The sequence below is a fragment of the Callospermophilus lateralis genome, chromosome 19 (genome assembly GCF_048772815.1).
Source record: "Callospermophilus lateralis isolate mCalLat2 chromosome 19, mCalLat2.hap1, whole genome shotgun sequence".
NCBI lineage: Eukaryota > Metazoa > Chordata > Mammalia > Rodentia > Sciuridae > Callospermophilus > Callospermophilus lateralis.
Window position 1 is genome coordinate 10572519 of NC_135323.1, and position 26972 is coordinate 10599490.

At 43.6% G+C, this 26972-nt stretch overlaps 1 protein-coding gene across 7 annotated transcripts in view; it reads left to right on the plus strand.

Moving 5' to 3' along the window:
* Mrtfb (myocardin related transcription factor B) overlaps positions 1–26972 on the plus strand; it is a 236746-nt gene that overhangs the window by 50497 nt on the left and 159277 nt on the right. Inside the window, exon 1 of one of the 7 annotated variants that reach the window (XM_076840860.2) lies at positions 22684–22713. The exons of the other annotated variants lie outside the window; for them this stretch is intronic. The gene's annotated coding sequence lies outside the window, so the exon portion shown is untranslated. Of the gene's footprint in view, positions 1–22683; positions 22714–26972 lie in introns of those variants that run through there. 7 annotated transcript variants of the gene reach the window in all.

Consider the following 26972-nt stretch of genomic DNA (forward strand, 5'->3'; position numbering starts at 1 on the left):
TCAAAGGGCAAATGTGTGTGCTATGATTTGAACATGTTTCCCCTCCAAAACTCACAATGCAATTTAATTGTCATGATAACAGTATTAAGGGGTAGGATCTTTAAGAGGTGACTGGGCCATGACAGCTTAATGCCATTATAAAAGGGTGACTTTGGCCCCTCTCGTGGAAATAATTTTCAAGGCACCTTAGAATCAGAATCACCAGAGCTACCCGTGTCTTGGTATTGGACTTTCCAGCCTCTAGAGCTCTGAGCCAATACATTTCCATTTATAAATTACTCATTTCATGGTATTCTGTTCTCACAGCAGGAAGATGTGTTATGATTTTATTTTTAACCATGATTTTTTGCTTCTCTTATTAGTGAGTGGAAAAGAAACCAAGCCATAAACTAGACTTGCCCGGCCAATTCCTATTCAATGTGTCTTAACAAATGGCTCCTGGGAAGCCAAAGGAATGAGTGAGCCTTGAATTCTATCCTCACAATCTGTTCCCTAAGGAACTATCTAGGCACCAGGAAGCTGGTACCTGGGCCACCTAAGCCTGCAAGCACCCAAGGTTCATAGGACTTTAGTGTTGGCACTGACCTGGGGAAGCCTCCTGGTTCTACCACACACTCTTTTGACCCGTGATGATCGTACAGTAAATGTTAGCCATTGCTGTTTGAATATGTTCCCAAAATTCATGCGTTGGAAATTTAATCCCCAACACAACAGCGTTGAGACGAAGGACCTGTGGGAGGGGATTAGGTTCTGAGGGCTTTGCCCTCATGGATGGATTAGTACCATTATAAGGGAGTGGGTTAGTGATCAAGGGAGTGGGATCCTAATGAAAGGACGAGTTTGGTCCCTTCTCTCTCTCTGCCACACGTGCTCTTTTGCCCTTCTACCCTTCTGCCATGAGATGAGGCAGCAAGAAGGCCCTTGCAAGAAGTGTCCCCTCAATCTTGGACATCCTAGCCTCCAGAACTGTAAGTCAAATAAATTTCTGTTCTTTATAAGTTACCCAGTCTCAAGTATTCTGTTATAGCAGCATAAAACAGACTAGGACGATTACCATCATCTGATACTCTGGCTCAGCCCCTGCCACATCCCAAAACACTACCTAGAATTTAATATCAGCTGCCCCCTTTTTATTGTCTTGTAAGGTTACACTGCTAGGTCATATCTCTCTCTCTCTCTCTCTCTCTCTCTCTCTCTCTCTCTCTCTCTCTCTCTCTTTTTCCAGGAGACTCCAAAAACCTGGCTCTTTATGGGAAGTATTCTTACTTTTTAATGTTAGCAAATAATTAGAAGTTTTTAAAAGCAACAGAAAAAAAAATCTCACTATTGAGACCAAACAAAACCCATCTGCAGTTCAGATGTAGTCAGTGGATTACCAGTTTGCCTTGGAGTCAGGCATACTTGGGTTTGTGTCCCAGCCCTGCCCCTTACAAGATCTGTGACCGTGACATGGTTGGGAACCTGAGTGTCCTCATGTACAGAGGCACAATAATAATTCCCACTTTGTGTGGTTGAATTTGATTGATTGGTGATTCATGTAGAGCACCTGGCATATTGCTGGCACTCCATAGGTGGTTAAGTGTGATTGTTACTATTATGGCAATGACATTCAAAGACATCAGGACTCTGGTAGGCAGAGATGTTTGAGGGAAACTGCGTATTTTGAGCTTGTTAAGTTTTAAGTGTTGAGAAGACACGCAGATGGAGATGTCCAGAGGCAGTTGGACATGTGGGTGGGGACTGGAGATTTTCATATGGGGGAGGGATGTCTTCCATGAAGAGAGTCTTTTTACACAGAAGTGACACTTTTTTTTTTTTCTTCCACTTTTTATATTCCTTTGCAAGTTCTGAAAGTTCATGGGCTTCTGGCCACCACCTTCCATGGTGCATGCTTGCCATTGCTTCCTGAGAAGTAGTACAATTCCACGAACTGGTTGCTGTTCTGCTGGGAGATCATCCAGAAAGAAAAAGTCCAATAAAGGCTGGTTCTCGAGAAACTAGCATGTGAGACAGAAGAGACAGTAGAGGCTGCAGGCAATGGAACCAGGAGCTCATCTGGTGCTTTCACTGTTTCCTGAGATATCTTCTCCACCTTTGGGGCCTTGGGCTCACCTAGTGGAGGAACCACCCTGGAGCTAGGAAATATGGGGTCTCTGTGCTTCTGCTTTCTGTTTTCTCTGTGTCTTTAGCTAAGTCACTTCCACCTCTGGACCTAAGGTCATCATGTGTAAAGCAAGGATGTTCGATTGTGCATTCATTATCTGGGCTGTCATATAAAGGACTGCAGACCGGGTGACCTACACAAGGAAAATTTATTTTCTCACTGTTCTGGAAGCCAGAAGTCTAAAACCAAAGAGTCAGCAGCGTTGGTTTCCCCCAAGGCCTCTCACCTTGGCTTACAGGTGCTGTAAGCATCGCCCCTGTCTTCACATGGTTTTCCCTTGCAGTGTACCTATGTACTGATCTTTCATTTTCTTTCTTTCTTTTTAACTTTTATTTATTTGTTTGTTTGTTTATTTATTTATTTATTTTTATGTGGTGCTGAGGATCGACCCAGGGCCTTGCACATGCGAGGCAAGTGCTCTACCCCTGAGCCATAACCCCAGCAGGCACCCAGCAGGCACCCAGCAGGCACAGAGCCTTAGAGACCAACCATATATACATATTGGTTACCTATTGCTGTGTCACAAATCACCCTCAAACTCTAAGTCCTAAAAAGTGCACCTTTATTATACCACAGTTTCTAGGGTCAGGAACTCGAGAGCGACTTAGGTGGGTGTTTCTGATTCATGCTCTCTCATGAGGTTGCAGTCATCTGAAGGCTTGACTGGTGCTTGTGCATCCACCTCTAAGGTGGCTCAAGGTGGTGCTGGCAGCTGGCAGGAGCCCTCAGTTCCTTATCTTCCAGGCCTCTGCACAGCCTGCCTGAGTATCTTCACAGCATGGTGGCTGACTTCCTTCAGAATGAGCAATGGGGAAAACCAGAGAGCAAGGAGGAAGTAGCATCTCTCATATTTAGCCTTGGAAGCCACTGTCATAGAACCCTATCAGGACACCGTGGAATGAATAGGATACAGCTGAGCCCTATTCATCGTAGAAGGATCTCCACAAAGGCATGAGTATCAGGGATCACTGGGAGCATCTCAAGACGGGTACACTAGAAATTCACAAGTTTTACCTTCTGATTAACTATTTTGTCTGTTGCCTCATTTATATTTTATACATAGGAAATGCTTATTAGCATTTTGTACTCTTTTGAGTGGAATGCTGTCTGTGTTATTGTATAACCTACTTTTTCTTCACTCAATAGTATGTTTTTGAGATCTACGTTGGTATAGATCTGATTCCTTCATTAATTGTAAGTATATGCCATTTTTCTTTATTCTTTCCCCTATCAATGGTCATTTAGATTGTTTCCAGCTTTTGCTCTTATAACAGTGAAAATCTTTGTACCTGCCCTAGGATAAATAATGAGAAGATAAATTGCTGAGTTGTAGAATCTGTGTATCTAATTGCCAGTTGCCCCTTAGAATAGTCACATTGATTTCACTGCCATCTACAGAGTAGGAATGTTCTCATTTCTCTTCAATATAACCAACTCTCCCTGTTGCCAGGCATTTTAATTTTTGTCAATCTGAAAGATAAAGAAATGTTTTCATTATTTTTAATTGTGGTTAAAAACAGCATAAAAATTCCCAGTGTAGCCATCTTTAAAGTGACCAGTTCTGTAGCGTTAACATGTTCACATTGTTGTGGAACAGATCTCTAAGAACTTCTTCCTCTTGCAAAACTGAAACCCACATTCATTCAACAGCTCTCCATTTGCCTTCTCCTCCAGCCCCTGGCTGCTACAATCCTTTCTGTTGTAGAAATTTGACTACTTAAGATACATAAAGATGTCTATATAGTACATATTGGTATTTTGCATCTGGCTTTTTTCTCTCAGCATAGTGACCTCTGGGTACATCTAAATTGTGGTATGTGACAGGATTTCCTCCTTTCTGAGGTTGCATAATGTTTCATTGTATGTATATACCACATTTTCTTTCCTTATTTGTCTATAGGTGGAAATTCGGGTTCTTTCCATTCCTCGGCCATTGTGGAAAATGATGCTGTAAACACAGGTGTGCAATTCTCTTTCAGTTCTTCCAAACGTATATACAGAGAAGGGATTGCTAGATAACGTGGCAGTTCTGTTATTAATTCTTGGATGAACCTCTATGTGCACTTACCTTCTACATTACCACTGACAGGGGACAAAGGTTCCAATGTCTCCACATCCCCATCAACACTTGTCATTGTTGTGCTGACAGTACCACTCAACATTTTGATTTTATCCCTTACCAAGCACCAGTGGGGTTGGGCATCTATACACATCTATACACAAACTCCCTCTTGAACAATGGGAAATTATACTTCTCCAAAGTTAAATCATTTGTCCCAGAATACAGGGTTCATCAGTGAAAGAGCTAAGGTAGAAGTCAGGATGGTGACCCACAAAGCTCCATGCATCAGTATGTCACCCTGCCCTCAAATTCACAGTGATTCTTTAAGAAAAGAAAGGAGGGAGGAAAGAGCTACTCCAAGCTTCTGAATTCCTGCCTTTTGCACTGCAGACGAGTAGAGAATCTGCCGAGCATTGTTGTTCTTGGACACGCAGGCTAAGTGGCCTTTGCTTCCACCTAGAAGGAAGCAGCGTCCAAGCTAATACCCCGGACGGGAAATGTGTGCCCAGAAGATTAGCTCCATTGTGTGGGGCTGGATGCTTTCCACCAGCTTTGTTTATGGGACAGATTGTTTTTGCAAAGTAATTTGCTCCGGTAAATCTCCAAGCTCTTGAGGCCCCCTTGCCGTGGAGAGGGTCAGATTTACGGGTAGCAGGGAGTGTGGGCAGGAAAGGTCTACAAAAGAACAGATCCCCTGGGAGACTTCTGGCGTTCCCTGGAAAAGCAAGATTGTGGCCCTATTTTATTTTATTTTTGAAACTGGATGTGCCGCACCGGGTGGTGAACTTCTCTTCCCTCTTGGTTGTGGGTGTCGATATTCTTGTGTGACCGCCTCTATTCCACGTCAGCTCACCTCTGCACATTTCCATGTGTGTTGCTGGGATTTAGAGACGTTTTCTTGGTTTTGTTTTCCCTTTTCTCTCTGCCAGAAATGTCATGCACTTAACAGCGCATCCATGTACCCATTTGTTCTGAATCAACTAGCAGATGGTTCCTGTACTGCCCAAGGTGAACACTCCCCATTCAGAGGCCATCCGTGAGGCACGGCTCCTCCGGTGGTCTCGGTGCTGTGGTTCTGTGACGGAGAATGCATTGTGTCTGGCATGCAGCATGGGTGCCAGCTGCTAACATGTGCTGTCTCTTCATTGTTCTCTCTTCCTATCCACCCACCCAGCCAGACAGACAGACTGCCTCATCACAGGGAGTTTCATACTGTTCCCAAAACCTCAAGAATTAGGTCAGGCTGTCTGGTAGAGAAGGATGCATAAAGCAGGAAGAAACATCAGGCTTCTTACCTCCTCTGAGCCTCAGTGTTCTTACCTGCACAATGGCAGGATAATGCCACCCTGGCATATTGGTAGCTAAAGCACTTAGCACAGTGCCTGGTACCTGGAAAACACTCAATAAATGGTTCTTGTTGTTTTCTTGGTCCAGATCCTGTGCTAGGGATGCAGGAAGATTAAATGAGATGTAACCTTGTCTCTAAGATCAAGGTTAAGTGAAAACTCACAATGAACCATCTAGTATATGGGGGGTGGGTAGAGAAGAGCACAGAGTGGGCATTTAAACCTGATGAGGGTGTCAGGGAAGTTCTCCTGTAGAAGGTGGCCTTCAAACTGAGACTGAAAAATGACTGCAATACCACCAAAAGCACGTCAGAGCCTCGCTTGACATCATTGATGTCCATGACTCCCATAGTCCCTGACTTAATCATTCATTCAATCTCTCAGTCAACTAAGTATCCCTCTTCAGGACACATGGAACTTTCTAGAAGCTTCTGGATGCAAACTCCAAACCCTCCTTCTCCCTAACCATATTGTATGCTGGTTTTATTTTGACATTGTCCCCATTCAGAATTTCACATAGGAAATGCTGCCAACTCTTCTCTGTTTCTGACTTTTCCATGCCCTCTATCTGCAATCTTCTGCTAGGAGTTCTGCCTAGATGGACATCTAAAAACTGACCACTTCCCCCACCTGTTTCTCTTTCTTCATCCACACTCTGGGCTCCCCTGGGCTGGAAAGGAACTAGCCTTAGAAGCTGCAGAGAGGTGACCCAAGGGAAGAAGCCAGATGATCAGAGGACATATGGTGGCAGGCATCAGAAAATTTTAACCTGTTACCCTGCCCATCGAGGTTCCTGAGAGGACTAAATGGCATTGTGCATATATGTGCTATCTGTGCAAATAAGAATAGACCCAAAGAACAGATTGCTTGGATTCACCTTCAACCTCCACCAGCGGGAAGCTGTATGACCTTTGACATTTCATTTAAACTCTCTAAACCTCAGTGTGCTCTGCTGTAAAATGAGGATACCATTAACCCCCACCTCACTGACGCCTGAGGTGAAATAACGCCTCTGAGTCCCACTCACACATGTGTTTGGATGCTAGTGACAAAGTTTGAGTGCCAGTTTGGAGGGATGTGTTCTTTGGTGCCCCCCTGAATAAAAGTGAGTGTTTCTTCTAGTAAAGGAAGAAGGAAATAGACGCAGGTTAGGTTCCTAGCAAGTGGCCCCGACCACAGTTGGTAAAGTGGTCTCAGCAGAGTGCCTAGTACAGAGTAAGTACTGGAACTATGAGTCAGTGGCATAATACCGATCATGAGCTAAGTCACCTGGGATCTGAAATTTTGGATGAGTGTCTACTTGGTGGCAAGGCTATTATGAAAGAAAGACTGTGGAGTCCGTGGGAATCCACGTGGGAATCCCCTTACTGTGTCCCTGTCTACATAGCACACAGTAGGTGCTTAATATCCTGTTGCGTGAATGAATACATATACCTCTTGGGTTCAAATGGGTTTCAGCCTCCCCCAGTACATGTTGAATCTCTGTCCCCGGTAACCTTCACTTGACCTCCAAGTGGCCTTTGTTGTGCACTTATTGGCAGAGCTGGGTTCTACCCTTCCCACGGTGTACAACAGCAAAAATCGCATATTGAATTTCCTTTCCAGCACTTCCTGCCCTGGGCTTTATGCACCCTGTCCTTTTGTGTGCAATGTCTGTCCCTTCTCCACCTCCAGCAGGTGCTAATCCAGCAGCTCACAGTAAGCGGTGTGAATTTCTCCTCACTGTGCGGTCATGTTTCTTAATCAATAGCCTGACTTGTCAGCACCAAGTAAACACAGCTTTGATTTGAAGAGAAAGAGGGAGCCAAAGGACATGACTGCAAAAGCAGGCAGAGAAAGAACCCTTTCTTCCCTACGTTAATTAGTCCATTAAGTCAACAAATACTCGCAATTCTTTGAGCAATGATTGTGTGCCAGGTGCTGTTCTAAGTGCTATATGCAGATTAGCTCATTCAGTCCTCACAATATTTCAAGGTGCTGTGATGATTCTCATTTTATACATGAGGTGAATTAGAGAACAGATAGGTCAGTAGCTGTGGAACTCTATCCTGAGTTAGCTCTGTGCCCAGGGGCCAAAGACGCAGCGCTGAATAGGTAAGACAGGCCCCTCGTCCTGCCTAGGGGCGGGATATGGGCAAAAGTCAAACAACTGGGGGCAAGAAAGGAGAGAGGATGGTTAATGGGTACAGGCTTGCAGGGGGATTGGAACAGTCACTTCTAATGTTCTAGAACATGGTGGAGTAACTATGCTTGACCACATTCAATTGTATATTTCAAAATAGCCACTAGAGAGGATTTGTAATGCTCCCAACACAAAGAAATGATAAATGTTTGAGGTGATGAGTATGCCAATTGCCCTGGCCTGATCACCACGCATTGTATACATGTATCAAAATGTCACACTAGACCCCATAAACATGGACAATTATGTGCCAGTTAAAATTCAAATACACATATTTATTAAATGCACACACACACATATTAAAGAAAGCAACAAAATTCACAGTAATTTCAAATAGCATTTTAGTTAGGCATGCTTTTGGAGGCAAGTTCCAGATAACCTGATTACCATGGCTCACACCCCAGGCCTTTGATTTTCTCCCTGGAGCAGAAGATAGAAGGATGCTGGTACTGGCTATGTGGCTCTGACATTTGCATCCTCTCTGGTGTCACGCAATGGCCAAACACCTCCCCTCCTGTCCTCATTCATGTAGTTCAGCAGGAGGTAAAGAGGCAGAGATAGTGTCTGTATCAGGCAGGGCCAGCAGATTTCTGCATCTCTCATGGGCCAAATCTGGGTCAGACGGCCGGCCACCTCTGCCCAGCTGGCCACAAAGGAGAAGGGCAGTGACAGTGGAGGTTGGGTCCACTGACCAACAGTACCTGCTGCAGAAAGTACCATGGAAGAAATTTACATGGAGTAATGGGATTCAGGGCTCCAGTACAGAAGGTGGTCAGGAGAAGTGACATTTGAATTTCTGTGACCGGGGAGCTAGCCCTACAAATACTTGGGACAGTTTTCCACACAGAGAACATCACAATGCAAAGACCCTTGTTTGGAAATGATCATGGGGAGATCTCAGGAGAGAGAGAGGCCCAGGATAGTTGCAGCCCAAGACCAAAAGAGGTCAAATAAAATTAAGGCCAAAAGGGAGACAGGAGCTAGACGGTGCAGGTCCCACAAGGAGTTTGAAAGTTATTTGATTCTAAGTGTAGTGGGAAGGTAGGAGCTTTCCATCAGAGGAACGGCATGATCTGATTCATGTTTTAAAAAGAATTATTGGACCAGAAGAGCTGTTTTGAGAGATATGAGGCTTAATAAGGAGACCCAATTCCAGGTTATGGTATAGTTTTCCACAACTCCTTCTTCTGGATTTATTTTTTCTGCCTCTTACACACTCCCTGCCTCCTGCTTACTTCAGGGCAGCTCCTAAAGAACTGGACTGTGCCCTGCCCATCTGTCTCTCCAGGGCCTCTCCCAGGATCAGACATGTGGCCAGCGCTTGGTCAACATGGCTTGAACTGAACTGGACAGAAGTGAGTACTTTTCTCCAAGATCCGTGAACTGCTGCCACTCACCCTCCGCTCACAGCTTTTGGCCAGATCAGTGGCTCTCAGCTGGGTGATTGCCTCCAGGGGGATGTTTGGCAATATCACAGGCATATTTGGCTGTCATAACTAGAGAGAGAGTGGGAGGTGCTGCTAGCCTCTAGTAGGTAGTGGCCAAGGACGTTGCAGAATATCCTACCATGTAAAGGACGCCCCTGACACAAAATTCTATGGCCTCAAATGCTAATAGTGCTGAGGCTGGGAAAATGTGGTTGATTTACCTGCCTGCTTTGTTATTTCCCTAGTATTTTCCTTTAAATTCATTTACTTTTAAAATGAAATTTTAAAAGATACCATACATTACTCCCCCAAATAAGAAACGCATGTCACTTGGTGTAAATATAGGATAATTGGAAGGTAAATACTCAGAACACTAAAACCTGTGGCATTCTAGCTGTATTTTGTGACCAGCTCAAGACTCCAAACCTGAAGCTTGCTTTCTCTTTGTTAAAAACAGACTGTGATCAAGGTCCTAAGGATTAAGAAAGACTGAGGAACTATTCCAGGTTAAATGAAAGATACATGTAGTCTGATTCCTAGTTGATTGTGGATCAGAAAAAAGAAATAAAATTATTGAAATGACTTCATTGGGACAACCAGCAGACTTTGAATATAGATTGTATATTGGATAATGACATGGTGTTCATATTACATTTCCTGAAGTTGGTGACCGTCTTGTGGTTATACAAAGGAATGTCCCTGGTCTTTGGAAATACATGAAATATTTAGAACTAAAGATCCTAATATTGGAAATTCAAATGCTTTTTTGAAAAAAAAAAAACAGTGTATGTGTTATATGCATGTGCATAAACACATACCTATACACACAGAAAGAGAGGCATGCGCACACAAGAGCTTACAAGGTAAATCAGGCAGAAATACACAAGCCGTCGAATCTAGTGTATAAAAGATTATTGTGCTGTAACTCTTCCGTAGCCTTGAATATTTCCAAAATAAAAATTAAACAAGCAAACAGAAACTCTCTTGAATTCACTTCTCATGGCACGAATCTCAAAAGTTTTTTTAGGGAACTGTAGTCAATGGTAGAGCACTTGCCTAGCACGTGTGAGGCACTGGGTTCAATCCTCAGCACCACATAAAAATAAAGGCATTGTGTTGTGTCCATCTACACCTAAAAAAATATATATATTAAAAAATTAAATTTAAAAAAGGTATTGTGTCCATCCCAACTTAAAAAAAAAAAAAGTTTTTTTAAAAAAAGTTTTTTTAGGAGCTCAGGAGACCTTCAGATGTTAAATGGTTTCTAATGAATTGAATGCTTCATGTTTTATTCCCAAAATTATTAACAAAATTAAAATGTCTCCTAAATGGAAAAAAAATAGTATCTCCCCTGTCACTAGGTTTATGTAGATAAGACAGTTATCTAAGAATCCAACCAGACTTGTTCTTTTTTCCTGGGGGAGGGAAGCAGGATGTGCTTTGATTGTGACATCAAATATCTGCAGGGCCATCATTCTGCACATTCATGGGAGAATTGTATCCTGAGATTGTGATGCTCCTAGCAGGTGTTGACTGATAATAAAGAGACACTAGCAGTGAGAGGGAGGTGTTGCAGGTGGACTATGCCCAAGAGACTTTCTCATCAGAAAGACTGAAAGCAAACAGCTAGGGCGCTGGTTTTCCTCACTGCAGTTCACTGGGTTCAGTTCACCCAGAGGCCTCTGCTGGCTCAGCAGCTGGCTGCTTCGCTTCAGTCTCATCAAAGTGCTGCTGTGAGACTCAGTTTCCCCAGCTGCAAAATGGAGATAGCACAGCATAAGCTGACTTGGGGGGAGGGTCTTCCTGCCCTTTGAAGTCTTTAGCTACTACTGACTTGAAACTCCACCCCCACCAGCATTCCAAGTGCCTGGGGAAATTCCAATGCCTGTGCGAAGATGTCATCGAATTCCTAGGACCTTACATTCTTCTGACACCTTGGGCTCAATTTCCTCCTGTCTTGGCTAACGTCTTGTTGGTCCTCTGAGTCCTGTGGCTTTTTATGTGAATTTACTGTCACAAGAAATCAGTCCTTTGCTGGGATTTCCAACACATGCATGCGCGCATACACACACACACACACACACACACACACACACACACAAGACATACAGGCTCAGACCAACATACACACACAGATGCACTCTTATGGATGGACCCAAACACATAGAAATGAAGACACACAAATGCACACACACGGACATGGACTGCTTCACAGACACACAGAAACAGAAATGTAGACATATACACTTATAGACACTCATATACTCAGACATATGTACACACATAGAAATTGATAGACACACAGTGACCCATGGACACACACACCAGGCCTGTGTGTGAAACAGACTTTTCAAGGGTCTGAGGATCTGGAAGGAGTTTTCAATGCAAACAACTTACACATGAATGTTAGGAATCTCCCTGAACATCTGTCCCTGAACATCTGTCCCTGAACATCTGTCCCTTGCCACCTTTTATATTCCCTGCCCCTCCCCAATATTCTCCTCCACTTTTTCTCTTCTCAGAACAATTCATTTCTTACAACCCCCTAATTTCAAAGTCTGCCCTGGACTTCCCTTGGCACCTCTCTCTTCTGATGTCCTAGCTCTGCTGAGAAACACCCTCTGATTTGGTCTCCTGCCCTCACACCAGGTTTTGCAAGGGAAAAAGAGCAGCAGAGAGATTTATTTGCCCACTGATGATGAAGTATGTCACACGCCCTCCCACAGACCTAACCTAAAATACTGGCACGGAGCTCACCACTTGGTTACTACCATTATTAACCAACGGTTTTGACTTGGCGCTGTTGGAAGTTTCCTTCCCCTCTACAAAACCATAGAATATTCCCATAGTCCCTTCACCCAGTTTCCTCTAATATTGACTCAAAAAAAATTAAATAGACTGGGGCACAATGGTGCATGCCTGTAATCCCAGCAACTCATGAGGCTGAGGCAGGAGGATTGCAAGCTTAAGGCTAGCCTCAGCAAGTAAGCGAGGCCCTAAGCAATTTAGCAAGTCCCTGTCTCAAAATAAGAAAAAAAAAATAATAAAAAGGGCTGGGATATCTCTCAGTGGCCAAGCACCCCTGGCTTCAATCCCCAATACAAATACATAAATAAATAATTATAAAGATCAAAACAAAGACATCAACCAGGGTACAATATCAACTAACCTATAGACTTTATTTGAATTTCACCAATTTTCCTTTAAGGTCCTGTTTCTGTCTGGGATCTCGTGTTGCATTTAGTCATAATGACTCCTTAGTCTCCTCAAGTCTGTGGCAATGCCTCAGTCTCTCCTAGTCTTTTATGAACATGACCCTTTTGAAAGATGCTGGTCAGATGTTTTGCACAAGTTCTCTCCTCTTGGGTTTGGTGTTTACTTATGACTGGGCTGGGTTATGGGTTTTGTAGGGAGAGGCCACAGAGATGAAAGGTCCTTATGGGATTATTTGGCGGGGAGGGGGATACATCGACATGACTGGTTAGGAGCCATGTTAACTTCAATCATTTGATTAATGTGATGCCTCTTGGATTTCTTACTTTAAACTTACTATTTCCCCCTTTGTGATTAATAAATATCTTGGGGGGGATACCTTGAGAATATCTTATTTTTCCCCAAATTTTTACTCACTTAGGGGATGTAGCTCAGTGGTAGAACACTGGCCTGGCATAGGTGAGGAGGCCCTGGGTTAAATTCCCAGTACTAGAGGGGAAAAAAAAAAAACAACTTTGTTTTTTTTCTCACTTAAATTTTGGCATCCATTCATAGATCTTACCCATAACAATTATTATTATGGTCTTCTAAAGGTGCTTTTGTTTTTATTTCTCTCATCCTTTCTTCATTTATAAATTAAATTCTCTTTAAGGAAACAAACTCTCTCTCTATTCCTTCCTTCCTTCCTTTCTTTTTTTCTTTCTATTCATATGGGCTCATGGGTATCTATTTAATTCTATGACTTGTAATCCAATACTGTCATTATTTAGTTGCTCAAACTGTTCCAAATTTGGCTGTTGGGAACCCTTTCAGATTGATTCCTGTATCCTTCCAATAAGCCCCTATCAAATCAACCAAGTTAAGCTACATGCATTACAAATATGTCACAATGAATCCTCCTGATATATGTAATTATAATGTACCAATTAAAAAATATTTAAAGCCCCTATCCCTTATTAATCAGCTCCCTATTTTCTGACACCACAAGGTGTTCTAGGATTATTTTACATTTTCCCTGCTCCAGGTCTGGAAGCAACCATTTCTTTAAGAGACCTGGTCTCTTTTATTGGAGAATGGTATTGGGAAACCAGATCTGGGTGGAGATCTGTCCTGCTCATTGCTGGGAACAGGAGTTCTAAGTCCTCTTAGTGTTCAGAATTTGGAACTATGTTATGTCTATAAATGCATGCATACACATACGTCTCTTTTTCTTCATTTTCCTTTTTCCTTTCATCAGACTCTTTAGTTCATAACGATACTACTGATTTCAATTCATCACCACCGTGTTCAGCCTAACGTCATCTTTTTTTCTTTACCTTTTTTGTTTTGTTTTGTTTTGTTTTGTTTTGTTTTTGGTACTGGGGATTGAACTCAGGGGTGCTCTACCACTGAGCTACATCCCCAGACCTTTTTATCTTATTTTGGGACAGGGTCAAGTTGTTGAGACTGGCCTCAAACTTTCGATCCTGCTGCCTCAGCCTCCTGAGTAGTTGGAATCACAGGCGGGCACCACCACACCCAACTAATGTCTTCTTTCCTTACTTGTAACTGGGGAATTCATCCTTCCTTCTCTTTCTTCTTCTTCTTCTTTTTTTTTTTAATTGAAAGGCTGTTGCTTAAATATTGCTAAATTGTGAAAAATGTTCCTCCATCGTGCCTCCCCAACTTTTTTCCTCCCCTAGAGATGGCTGACCCGAGAACACAACATAGGTTGCTAGACATTGCTGTCAGAAGCTACACAAAAGAGAAGCCAAGTGATTTCATGGTCCCTCTTCATGCAAAAAGTACTAATCACACTCTTTATGCTTTATCGGCAGTGGGGTGCAGGAGGGTCAGCCCAGGCTGTGGAATGTAAGCTTATTGTTCCAGCCAAATGAATCAGATGAGATGGGAATGAAAATTTATTTAAGCAGTTGTGTGTCAACATGGTTCTGGAGAAAAAAAAAAAAAAAAAACGGTTATTTCTCATTCCATCCCCCTGGGGAAAATTCCCACTCTGAGGACCTCTCACTTTGGCCACTGGCCTCCCTGGAGGCCACTGGCCTCTTGGGCCACCTCTTTATCTCTTCATTGATTTCTGGTCTCCTTTCATTCCAACAATCCCACCATACCTGCTGCTTCTCTCCTTCCTACAAAGGGGGGGGGTCTGTTTCCTTTTCCACAGACCCCCCTGAGTGTTCATCTCAGTGTGGGGTCTCAGCAAACACCACTCAACGCTTGGGTCTTCAGAATCTTTTCCATCAGAAAAGCCAAGCTTAACATTTTTCTTTATTTTGTGGCTTGAGCTTTGGTTTCCCTCGTAGGTTGCCTGTTCGGATGCCGTTTAGGGTGTGGGGAAATGATCTGTTTTTCCTGTCCTTTTATAACAGCCCCGACTCGTTCAACAGGCAACCTCAACTGGAATGCCTCACCCAAACCCCAGTTTTGCCTACTGTGCTCCAGATATGGATGAGGAGGGAAGGGGGGCAAGATTAGATCACTCTGAGGGCCTGTGGAGCATTATTATTCCCAACTGAAATCCCCATTCTTTGATTTCCTTCTAGTAAGAAAGAAAATAAGCTTGTTGCCGGTATCATTCCTTTTAGAGTTGTCAATGATTCCGGAAGCCCACAGGCCTGTTTAACTGCCATCCTGACCCTCCCATAGGTAGAGGTGGGGGCCACCCCCACAGTGGCCGGGGCTGACCATAAGTGAATTGGAAACACCCGTAGTGGGGAGAATGTCAGTGAAAGTGGGAGCCTAAGGAGAACCTGTGTTTTCTTAGCCATATCCAGAAATCTAAGAAAATGGAACTGTCTGGCAGCCACAGACTTCCTGGGGATGCACTGGGCAGCTTCCTGGGGTACCAGGGTGATAATTCATGATTGGGACACCGAACCATCACAAGACTGTGAAGAACTCATTTTGAGAATTCTGAGAATGCTATGCAATCTAGGAAGGAATGTTTAGCAAAGTCACCTAGACTTGGTGGGATGTGTGAGTGATAATATTAATGATGACATCTACGGGGGCATGCTGAGTAGGGATAATAGCAGTGTTGTAATAAGAAGATACTCATAACAACCAAGGTGGTTGGGATTTTAGTTCATTTCTCCCTTATGAACCAGGCAAGGCACTTAAGTTTACATCTTAATGAATTCTCACAACCGTGAGGCAGGTACTCCCATTAGTCCATTTTACATCTGAGAAACTGAGATTCACAGAGGTGGAGAATTGTACAGCGGTCGCAAAACTACAAGACAACAAAGGCCTTTCATAAATATTTCACTGTGTGGGCTTGTTGGAAGGATCTGTCTTGTGGGTTGTAGGGATTTGACTTAGCTGAGTTAAGTATTCATGGGGCCATGGCTGGTGCTTTAGCACAGTGTCCCCCAGTGCTAGTCACATGATTCAGAGAAAGGAAACTGAGACCCAACTGGACATGGCTGCAATCTAATGATGGAGGTACTCAGTCAGCCAGGAAAGGAATGTGCTGTGGGGGGGGGGCAGTCATAGAACCAGGGATGGGGCCACCCAACCAAGTATTCAATGACCTGGCTGGGGTCCAGAAACAAGGTGGTGAGGATGGCGGGAAGGCACGCCAGACAGACACGGGAGCAGGAGCCAAAGCACTGCAGTGTGCAGTAAGTAGCATGGTGTGGGCCTGCAGTGACAGGCAGTTTGATGCGGCCAGAAGATAGGGTTCAAGGTAAAGGGGGAGACAAGAGAGAAAGCTGGAAAAGAAGCAGGGCCCTTTGGTGAACCAGCCAAGGCCTTGGGCTCTAGATAGATAAAAGCCTCGATCTGGAGTCCAATTCAGCCAGGTGCTAGCTATTTTGACCCTGGGCCACATCTTTAGAGCTTTGCTAAGCTTTGGTTTTCATAACTGGAAAGCATAGTGACAGATAAGAGTCTACATGTTAAGCTGACAGCTTGGGTACCTGGTCGGGGCTCACAGAGTTGATGAATGGATTTGCCAAGAAGCATATCTACTTTCTGTTACATGTAAAGCTTCATCGTTCATAAAGTGCTTATATATTCTTACTTACTTTTGCATATTTCAGATCATTTACCCTGTTAGTAGTGAAATTTTTCTGGCTCTGGTTTTGTTCTCCCAGTCTAGGTAGCCCTCAAGGGTAGACACCGTATTTTAATCTACCATCACAAGATGTAGCCATGCAGGAATCTCAGGCTTGCTTAGAGCATCAGAATCGCTTGGGAGTACCAGATAGCTGCAGAGATCTGTTGCCCCTCCCAGATATAATAAACTAGGACCTTCAGGACTGTGGCTTGAGCTTTTGCTCTTGTCCAGCTGGGCAGAAAAATGTTTGAATCAATGAGTAAACAATCATACTGTATGTACAGTTGTCCCTTGGTATCCTTGAGGGACTGGTTCCAGAATCTATCCTGGATTCCAAAATCCATGGATGTTTAACTCTTTATACAAAGTGGCATAATATTTGTATAATCTATATTTTTTTGGTATATTTTTAATAATCTCCCTCTAAATTACTTATAAATATAGTACAATGTAAATTCTATGAAAATAGTTGTTATGGGGATTGGGGTTGTGGCTCAGTGGTAGAGCGGTTGCCTAGCATATGTGAAGCACTCGATTCGATTCTCAGCACCTCATATAAATAAATAATAAAATAAAGGTCCATGACAACCAAAAAGAAAAAGAAAATAGTTATTATACTATATTATTTAGGGAATAATGACAAGAAGAAATGTCTATACATGTTCAGTATACATGCAGTTTTTAAAATATTTTTAGATATAGATGGACACAACACCCTTATTTTGTTTGCTTTATTTTATTTTATTTTTTTTAATGTGGTGCTGAGGATCAAATCCTCACATATGCTAGGCAAGTGCTCCACCACTGAGCCACCACCTCATCCCATAAATGCAGTTTAAAAAAAAAAAAAAAAAAACCTTTTTATTTTTATTTTTGTAGTTGTAGATGGACAGCGTGCCTTTATTTTGTTTATTTTTATGCAGTGTAAGGATGAAACCCAGTGCCTCACACATGCTAGGCAAGCACTCTGCCACGGAGCTATAGCCCCAGCCCTTGATGCAGTTTTTTTTTTTTTAAAGAAGTTTTTGATCCTTAGCTGGTTGAACCTTTGGATATGGAAGACCAGCTGAATCAGTCAGGATAAGCTACAGCATGCTATGACAGTCATTAACCCCTAAATCTCAATGGTTTAAAACCAAAAAGGTCTGTGTTTTGCTCACATTATGTGACCATGATAGATTAGTTGAAGGCTCTGCTCAATGGAGAAAACCCCCATCACGGGCATTATTGTTTGTCCTATCAGAGAGACAGATCTCAGGCTCGTCTCTCACTAGCATTAAATGCTCCGCCCAGAAATGGCACAAACTCCTTCCATGCACCCTCTTTGGTCAGAACTAGTCACGTGACAAGGAAGTGCAATCCTGCAGGTGACCAGAAGGTGGAGAGCCAGAAGTCATTGGTGAGCAATGCAAATGACTAACAGACTCTACAAAGTTGGCATCATGAACTTCATTTCACAGCAACACTTACAAGGTGTGTTCAAGGCCAGATAGCAAATATGGAGTGGGATTTCAGATTTTTTGTTTGTTTGTTTGGCTCAGGACCCTATTTTTTTGTTTTTCTTTCTTTCTTTCTTTCTTTCTTTTAACTTAATGAGGCTAGATGATACATGGCATTAAACTTGGTGGTTAAAAGCCTGGAATCTGGATGGTGTCCAGACCTTCGCTCTGCCACTTACCAGATGTGTGAGCTGGGCAAGTAAAAGACCACTTTATACCCATCAAAGAGATAATTAGAGAATGCAAGAGACCAAGGAAGGAGATGCTTTCTCAAATGGAGTCCTTAGAACCAGACAGGGCTTACCTGAGTAGGACTGATGGGGAGAGGGCTACCTTAGGAGGTTGTACAGGAATTGGGGTGGCTCCAGGTGGCAGGGAGGATGCATGTTTATCCCCCATAATTGCTGCCTTCCTGCCTGTCCCAGTGTGAATGTTTGGGCTGTAAGGAACAGAGAAGCCAAGTGGAGTTGGTTTAACCACATGCATTAGCTCAGGAAAGGGGATGTCCAGGGCCTTGTGGGTCTGAAGCTAGTCCAGCAACATGGTGATATCATCCAGGGCCCAGAATCTTTTAGCTTCTCTGCTCTGTTCTCCACCATGCAAGCCTGTCTTAAGGCCAGCTCCCATGGATAAAGCCACTGATAACAACTGAGGTTCCGTGTAAATTAGGAGAGTATGCTGGCTTCCTGCAGTGTTTCTCTCTCTCTCTCTCTCTCTCTCTCTCTCTCTCCCTCCCTCCCTCCCTCCCTCCCCCCCCCCCTCTCCAGTTTGCAGTATGGGGACTGAACCAGGACCTTGCATGTGCACTCTACCGCTTAGCTATATCTCCAGCCCTTTTAAAATACATTTATATTGAGATATGGTCTCACTAAGTTGCATTGGCTAGTTTTAAACTTGCCATCCTCCTAGCCCAGCCTTCCAAGTAGCTGGGAATACAGGCATGTGCCACCGCATCTGCCTGGGGCTCTCTCTTAAAGCAGATAAAGTTTCTCTTACTACTGTCTCTAGCAAGCTTCCCCCAAATATCCTGGGCTCTAATGGGCTTTGGTTTATGAGAGGTCAGTGTTCTTGGGTAGAAATACTAGCTGCTTTAAGTAGAAAGGGTAGTGCACTAGAGGATGTCAGGCATCCCACAGAATCATTGGTAGGGCTGGAGGAAAAGAACTTGAGGCTAAGCTTCTAGGAAAAATGCCCCAAACCACACTGGAGTCTTGGCCAGATGAACTAACCACCGCTCCTCCCTTGCTTCCCTGGAGCGCCAGGTGCCAGGAGCCTGCCCTTGCTTCAACTGCTGCTGCTGCCAGCCCAGTGCTGCTTCTCCTTCAGGACCTCCACCCTGCATACCCGAAGCTGGCTGCGTCTGCTACCAACGCTTATTATTTCTTGCTGATCCATGCCATTCTTGTCACTAGAATGCGGTCCTCTCTCCCCCATGCTTCGTTGGCTCCTATGCATCCTCCAGAACTCATTTCAGTCAGAGTTCTTTCCTACTCTTTCAGGCAGCCATTGATGGGGGGATCATTAACTCTTTTTTTTTTTTCATCCTATTTATCACATTGTATTTCAACAGCTTTTGGTTCAATTATTTCACTACCACCTCTCTCCCTCTAGGTCGTATATTGTGATGAGACCATGAACTCTGATTGCCTCGTTTGTAGCCACTAACACAGCAACTAGCACTTAAGTGCTTAATATGTTTTTATTGAATGAATGAGCATTAAGCAAACCCCATTAGAGGCATTTATAAAATCTCTCTTGGATCAAACGATGTGCTAATACCTTATACCTTTAAACTACACCACATCACATACTATGTAGTATACCTTGAACCCTTAGGGGTTTGCAGATGACAATCACCCCAGTTTTTTTTGTCAGACCATAATATCCCTGTGCTCACTTCTTCCCTATGAAGATATGTCCCACAGAAAAATTCTGCCATTGACAAGAACATGTGGCAGGCTTTAGGTCAGGATAGAAACCTGAATCTGGAGTACCAATGCCAGAGGGTGGTGGCAGGATTGTTCCTATACAAACCTTCCCTCTAATCATGATGTCACTGTGGTATTCCTCCCCAACCTTGCCAAAATTCTCTTAAGAACTTTCATTTTAGGGTTTCTTTCTTTCTTTCTTTCATTTTCCTTTGGAGTGACTTCCAGAGTAAGGTCTTTAAAAATATTTGGGTGGGTTTTCCTATATAAGGGGAGCTCTTTATAAAGCCCTCTCCCAGGAAACTGGGAAGAGAGAACCGTGGAGAAGTTTTTTCCTTCCATGATTTAGGAGGAAGTGCTAGAGTCACTTGGTTCATTTATCCTTATTTTCAGTGCACTAGACACTACTTTTATCCCCACATCTGAGCACATCCTCCAACATGATTTGGAGTTTATATTGGAAGATAAGGAGTAAGTAAAATATCACAGAAACTCACCCATGGTCATAATAGCTATAATTTACTGAGTGCCTAACAGCTGTAATTTACTGAGCGTATACTTTGCATATATTAACTCAGTTAATCTTCCCAACTATCTATTCATATTCTTATTTTAGATGAGAATCTAAAGCACAATCTGAAGCAAAAGCTACCTTATGGAGAACATACAGCAAGTAGCTCAAACTGGAGTTTTGACTTGAGATGATTTTTGAGCATTCCGTTTCATAAAACTCTACGCTTTCCTGGTAGAGAAGAACCTGTTGGTCACTGAGGCCAAGGTTCGTAGGTTTGGAGCTGGACTGACTCAGATTTATTCCAATTCTGCCTCTCCATCACCGTGTGCCCTTAGGCAAGTCCTCTCACCTTGTAGGTCCTTGGTTTCCTCATGTGTAAAATGGGGGAAATGATACCTTCCATACATGATGGTTGATTTTAGGTATCAACTTGACTAGACTACTCAGCTGGCAACACATTATTTCTGGGCATGTCTGTGAGGGTGTTTCTAAAAAGACTGCAGTTTGCATCAGTGGCCTTCACCTCAATTGGTTAAAGGCCTAGATACAAGAGAAAGGCAGAGGAAAGGTGAGTTTGTTCTCACTTCTAGAGCCAGGACACTGATCTTCTTCTGCCCTTCAACATCAGAACTTCAGATTTCTGATCTTCAGACCTTGGGACTTTCACCTGCAGCCTCCCCAGTTTCTCATGCCTTCATTCTTGAAATGAGAGTTACATTATTAGCTCCCCTGTTTCTCAGATCTTTGTCCTGGGACTGAGCTATGTCACAGACATTCCTGGTTCTCTGGCTTGCAGACAGCATATTGTGGGATTTCCCAGCTTCCATAGTAAAATCTTTCTTACATATCTATATCTATATCCTATTGGTTCTGTTTCTCTGGGGAACACAGGATTGTCAGACTAAATGAGTTAGTGAGTGGAAAGCACTTGGAGCTGTGCTAGGCACCTTGTAGATGCCCCTTTGATGTGATTTCACCTCCTTACCCAATCTTTCAGCTGGTGGATTGGGTTGTGTTGATATGTAGAAGAGGACCCATGTGCTCTGGCTCATATAGTAGAATTATTTCCTGGAGAGTGGACAATCTTGGAGGGTGAGTGGACCTCCATTTGCTAACAGATATAACTATCAGATAAGCTGCCGTGGCCCAGGAAGACCTCAACAAAGGGGTAAACTGAACCTTCAAGGCTCATGATTTTACAGAAGCTGATCCAGAAGAAGGAGCCTTCACTGTCCTGTGGAACAGAATCCAACACAGACTCAGGTTCAAATTCTGACTATCCATGAACACTTAGGCTAGTTTCTTCATCTCCAGGACTGGAAGAATATATGCCTTTAATAAATGTTAGCTCCTCTTCTTTAGAAACAATTATTAAGATTTCCTCTGGGAAGAAGTTCCACGTTGTCTTCTCCCTAAAGTCATGTATCTTCTATGTCCTGTAGGCCATTCCATCGTACTTTGTATCAGCAAAATGTCACCCAAGGAGACTACAGAATTCAATACAGTCTCATCGTTTTCTGGGTCCTGCCCAAGAAATGACACAGGGAGGCCTTAGGAAATTCGTGCAATGAAGCTGAAACATATTTATTGATAACAATTTTATTGAGACCAGGGGTATTGTAGCAAATGACCTCCTAGGCGTGTGTCTTTTCACCTTGGTGATCATTGGGGGCCAGGGATGGGTGGGGAGTGAAGCCTGGGGCTAAGAGGCAGCACCCTTGGCCCAAACAGGGACAGGGCCTGGGGGTTGTCATGAGGGCGCTGGTTTGGGCACCACCAGATTCCAACGTGGTCTCTTGCCACTTCCTAGCTGTGTGACTTGGAGCTCATTGCTTAACCTTGCCACGCCTCCAATTTTTCCTCTGTGAAATGGGGAGGATGGTAATACCCACTTCTTAGGGCAGTTGAAAGGACCCAAGGGGAGTCCTTAAAGTTCTCGGCTGCTACCATTGCAACTTTCACTGTGATCCAAGCCCGGGCTGAGGCTCCCGGGTCCAGGGCCTAGACAGGCGCATGCGCACAAGCACCCGGCCGGCCAGGTGAGACCGAGGCGCCCGCCTTGCACCTGGGTTTTAATCCTTAAGGGTCACGGGGGTGGGTGGAGTGGATTCAGGGGCGGGGATACAAATAGAAGGTCGCGAGAACGGCTAGTCTGGACCCCCGAGCGCGGTGGGCGGTGTAAAAGGGAGCTGCGCCGAGCTAGTTCCAGATCGGGGTCCGCGCGCGCCGCGGTGGGGGCGGGGGGGGCTGCGGAGAGGAGCGAACTCTCGCGAGATCTCACGGCGGCGGCGGTAGCGGCGGCGGCGGCGGCCCGAGAGGTGAGCGGCGGGCGGCGGCGGCGGCCGTTGGGGGCTGAGGAGGGTGAGAGCGGCAGAGACCAAGGCCCGGGCGAGGGGAGCGGGGCGGGCGGGTGGCCCGCGTCTTCGGAGGCAGCCCAGCACGCCCCGCGGCTGCAGTGGCGCCGCCCGCTCCGCGCTGTCCCGGGACCCGCGCGGGGCGGGGCGGCTGGGGCCGCGGGCCGCCGGGCCAGTCCCCCTGGCCAGCCAGTCCTCGCGCTCGGGTGCGACCCTGGGACCCGCCTCAGTTTCCCAGGGCGGCGGGGTTGGCGCTGCTGGCCATCGCAGCTCTACTTTGCTGTGTGCCAGGCACTTAACTTGTGCGCTTCCACGCTCGGGCTGCACAGAGAGGTGCAGCGCCCTGCCCAAAGTCACACTGCTGGGACGTGGTGGCAGGGGCTTCCAACACCCGCGCGGGCCCGCGCCCCTTCCTTGTCTCGGGTCCTTCTCCCAGCGGTGCTCGCAGCTGGTTCCCTGGGGTCCTGGTAGGGCTGCCGAGGGTGTGTCTGGGACCCACTCTGAAGTTGGATGCAGCATGGTATGTGGGTTGGTTGGGACAGGTTTTTTCCACGCCTTTTGTCCGATTCCCGGAAGGTCTTCCACCCCTAAACTATCGTTTGGCCCTGGGTGTGAGAGGGCAGAGGTGGGCTTAGAGTGACCCGTATATGCCAGGGGTGGGGTCACTAGCCCAAGGAAAGTGGAATACTGGAGTCCAAGGCTTGCCTCAGGCAAAGGAAAGTTTGATTCCCACCGAAGCACGTGATTCCAGTCTGGAACAGTTGGTTGTCAACCCCAGAACCAAGGCCCCTCTCCTTGGTGTTGAACGTTTGTGGAGCCCACTTCGCTACTGAGCAGTGAGGTTCCTAAATAACAGAACCTACCTACACACACATAAGTGAAAGTGGGTGTGATACTTTCACTTACATGTACAAGAGAAATAAAGGGAGGACAATATATGACATGCGTTGCTTATAATCACTTATAATCAGAACTTTGAGCTGTGGTGGAAGACAGCATGCGTTCGAGTGCTTGCACCTGCTGCTAATGAAGAAGTTTGAGTTGGTTAAAAAAAAATGTATTAGGATCTAGTTCAAACAAGAAGATCAAAGAGGGAGATGAAGATGGAAACTAGGGGAAAAAAACTTAGTGTTGGGACAACCTTATTTATGCTAATAAAAAGGAGAGGCTAGATTGAACTAGGGGTGACATGCCAAGGTCAATTACAGGCTGCCTCAGTCTACCCACAGATCTTACTGTGACCCTTCCATGGATCCCTTCTTTTCCCACCATGTACATGCTTTGTGTCTTGTGCTTTGAGTTCCTGCTACTTGAATTCCTTCAGTTGCTAGTAATAACAAGTAAAATATTAAGAAGATTGAAATTTTTGGATTCATTAGGGTGAGATGCATGTGCCATTTCATACTGTTAGCATATTTACTAGTCTATGCTCATTATTATAATTTAAATTTATGTTAATGTGTGAAGAAATGAGCATTAATTTTCAGGCGGTTTCCTTATTCTCCTGAAGCATCTCTTACTACTTTGTTTTACATAATTAGAGGCAAGGGATGGGGGTGTGGTTTCCTATAAAAACTTTTAAATATTGTGTGTTAAAGTAATGCTCATTTAAAGTGGGCTTGATTAAGCCATTTTAAGATCAAAATTCTTGTGACCAGGATAAATCTTGATGATACAGATCCATCCTACCCAAGCATTGTGTGAGGCCTAGATCCTGGCCCCCAAACACTAACTGCCTAGGGTGTCCCCCAATCTCTATGATAACTAAAAATTTTCCTTGAGGACAGTTCTGCCTCTTTGAGAATACTATTAAGAACAGTATCCATTGTCTACTCAATTTTAACAGGAAAGGGGTGACAAACAACTTTTTTTATGGGAAAATTATTCTTAAGTGTCTGACATAAAAAAAAAAAAAACATGGTCTTGGTACTTGTCAATTATTCTAGAATCTTGGGAGGTAAGGTTAATTCCTGTCAGAAAATTTTGTCTGTGTTTAATGGGAATTCACATTAGAAATGTTGACAACTAAACACTAGAATCATTTTAGCAGTTTGATGTGAGAACAGAGTTGGGAAGTGACAGCAGTGTGTGCGATAGCAGGTCTGAGTTGAGTAGAATAGACATTTGTGTCATCACTTTGGGGGGTGGGTTACTTATTAGGGACTCAACCCAGAGGTGCTCTACCACTGAGCTCCAGCCCTTTTCCCCCTTCTTGAAATGGGATCTTCTGAAGCTGTTGAAACAGTCTCAAACTTGAGATCCTCCTGCATCACCCTCCAAATTGTTGGCATTACAAGCAAGCAGCACCATGCCCAGCTGTAATCACTTTTAAAATAACCTTTTCTAATTACTTATTAGCAAATTTGGAAAATATAGACAGATTTACATATACCAGTCCTCATGGTATGACTCATTACAAATTATCTTTTCATTTGAAACACTGCTAGTTATGATAGAGAAAAATTAAAATAAAGTTTAGCTCCAACTAGCTACAGTGTAACAAAAATTTCTCCAACTTGTTTAACTCTAAAAAGGATGTTTATTTTGTTTTTTAAAAAATCTTGTAAGGTGTTTGTTGCTTATTACTGTTGAAAGGTGCTGTGAAAACAAACATGCAAGTAAAGACTTCTCAGAGGATATATTTTCAATTGTCTAGCGATATATTGAATCTTTTTGACCTGAGAAGTCAATCAAATTGAAAATAATTAATTTTTATTATTTTGAGCAAGTAAAATGTTCCAGAGTAAAAGAGGTCAATACTGTTAAAAATACTGTTAAGAATCATTACTTTTTTTTTCATATTCACGTGTTCCTAAGTAAACTAAATAAATAATGAATTACCAAGATGTTGAAAATGTTCCAGTTTCTAAGCATAGAGGATATGTTGTCAAACAGACAAAACATGCATGCCTTTATGGAGTTTTACATTTGAGAGACATAAGAGTTAACTAGAATGAAAACAAATAATTTACCATCCAATTCTGTGGTCTATAATTAAGGCATTTCATTGATTTTTTTTTTTTTTTTTTTTTTTTTTTACGATGCACATCTGAGATGGATGGAATCTTAAAATTGGCATGTTGTAACCACATGGCAATTTTTCTTCTGAGCGGTACATAGAATAAGAATGTTCTAAGTGTCTTAAAGGTGATGGCATCTCAGAGGCAATGAAACAGGAAATATATAAAAATATCAGCACATTGTTAATTTTAGCACCAAAAACTATTCAAAGGTGATTTATAGAAATGTTTATCTTCTTTTTGCAAGTCACCTTTGAATAGTTTTTGGTGCTAAAAACTATCTTTTTTGTGGGGGTCAGGGGTGGGGTGGGGTGGTGAGTACCAGGGATTGAACTCAGGGCACTCGGCCACTGAGCCACATCCCCAGCCCTAGTTTGTATTTTATTTAGAGACAGGGTCTCACTGAGTTGCTTAGCGCCTCATTGTTGCTGGCTTTGAATTTGAGATCCTCTTGTCTCAGCCTCCAGAGCTGCTGGGATTACACGTGTGTGCCACCATGTTCGACTTCTGAATCCCTCTGTCTAAACTAGAATTCTTTATTTGAAGATTTCTATAGAGATCTTTCTCCTCATGTAAAACAAATGGAAGATCAGTGTTCATAAACATGAGCACCATTTTTTTGAAAAGGGTTTGAGGGAAACAAACTTCTTGGTATTTTTTCATGGAGAGCACAAGGTGGGCAGTTAATGCATTTGAGGTTAAGTTCAGACAACACGAGCAGAATTTATGAAATATGTATTATTTTTGTTTCTTTTTCCTATTTCTGAAAGTTTGTAGGTCCACTTATACTTTTTTCTAAGTGAGACATCCTTAAGTTGAATTTCAATGATTCATAGTTGTTATTGTTTTTTTAAGAATGTATTTGAAAACATTAATTCTCTGTGTACATAGTTTATGTGGGAAACTAGCTCCATGATATCTCTTGGCTAGGAAGCCTGTGTAAGGACATTTTCTGTCTGATACTGAGGGCAGGTTTCTTAGCAAACTCAACCATATGAAGGTTACGTACCTTTTTCCCCCAGGAGGACTTCAGCTTTGCTTATTCAAGTGTGGTCCTAGGCCAGCAGCGTATTTGAAGCATCCTGGAGCTTGTTTGAAATGCAGACTGGTAGTGTATATGAACTGTGGGAAGCACCAGACAAGATATGTGACTCTCAGACTTGAGGTTATTACCAGGATTGCTGGACTAGTACAAAGTTTCTG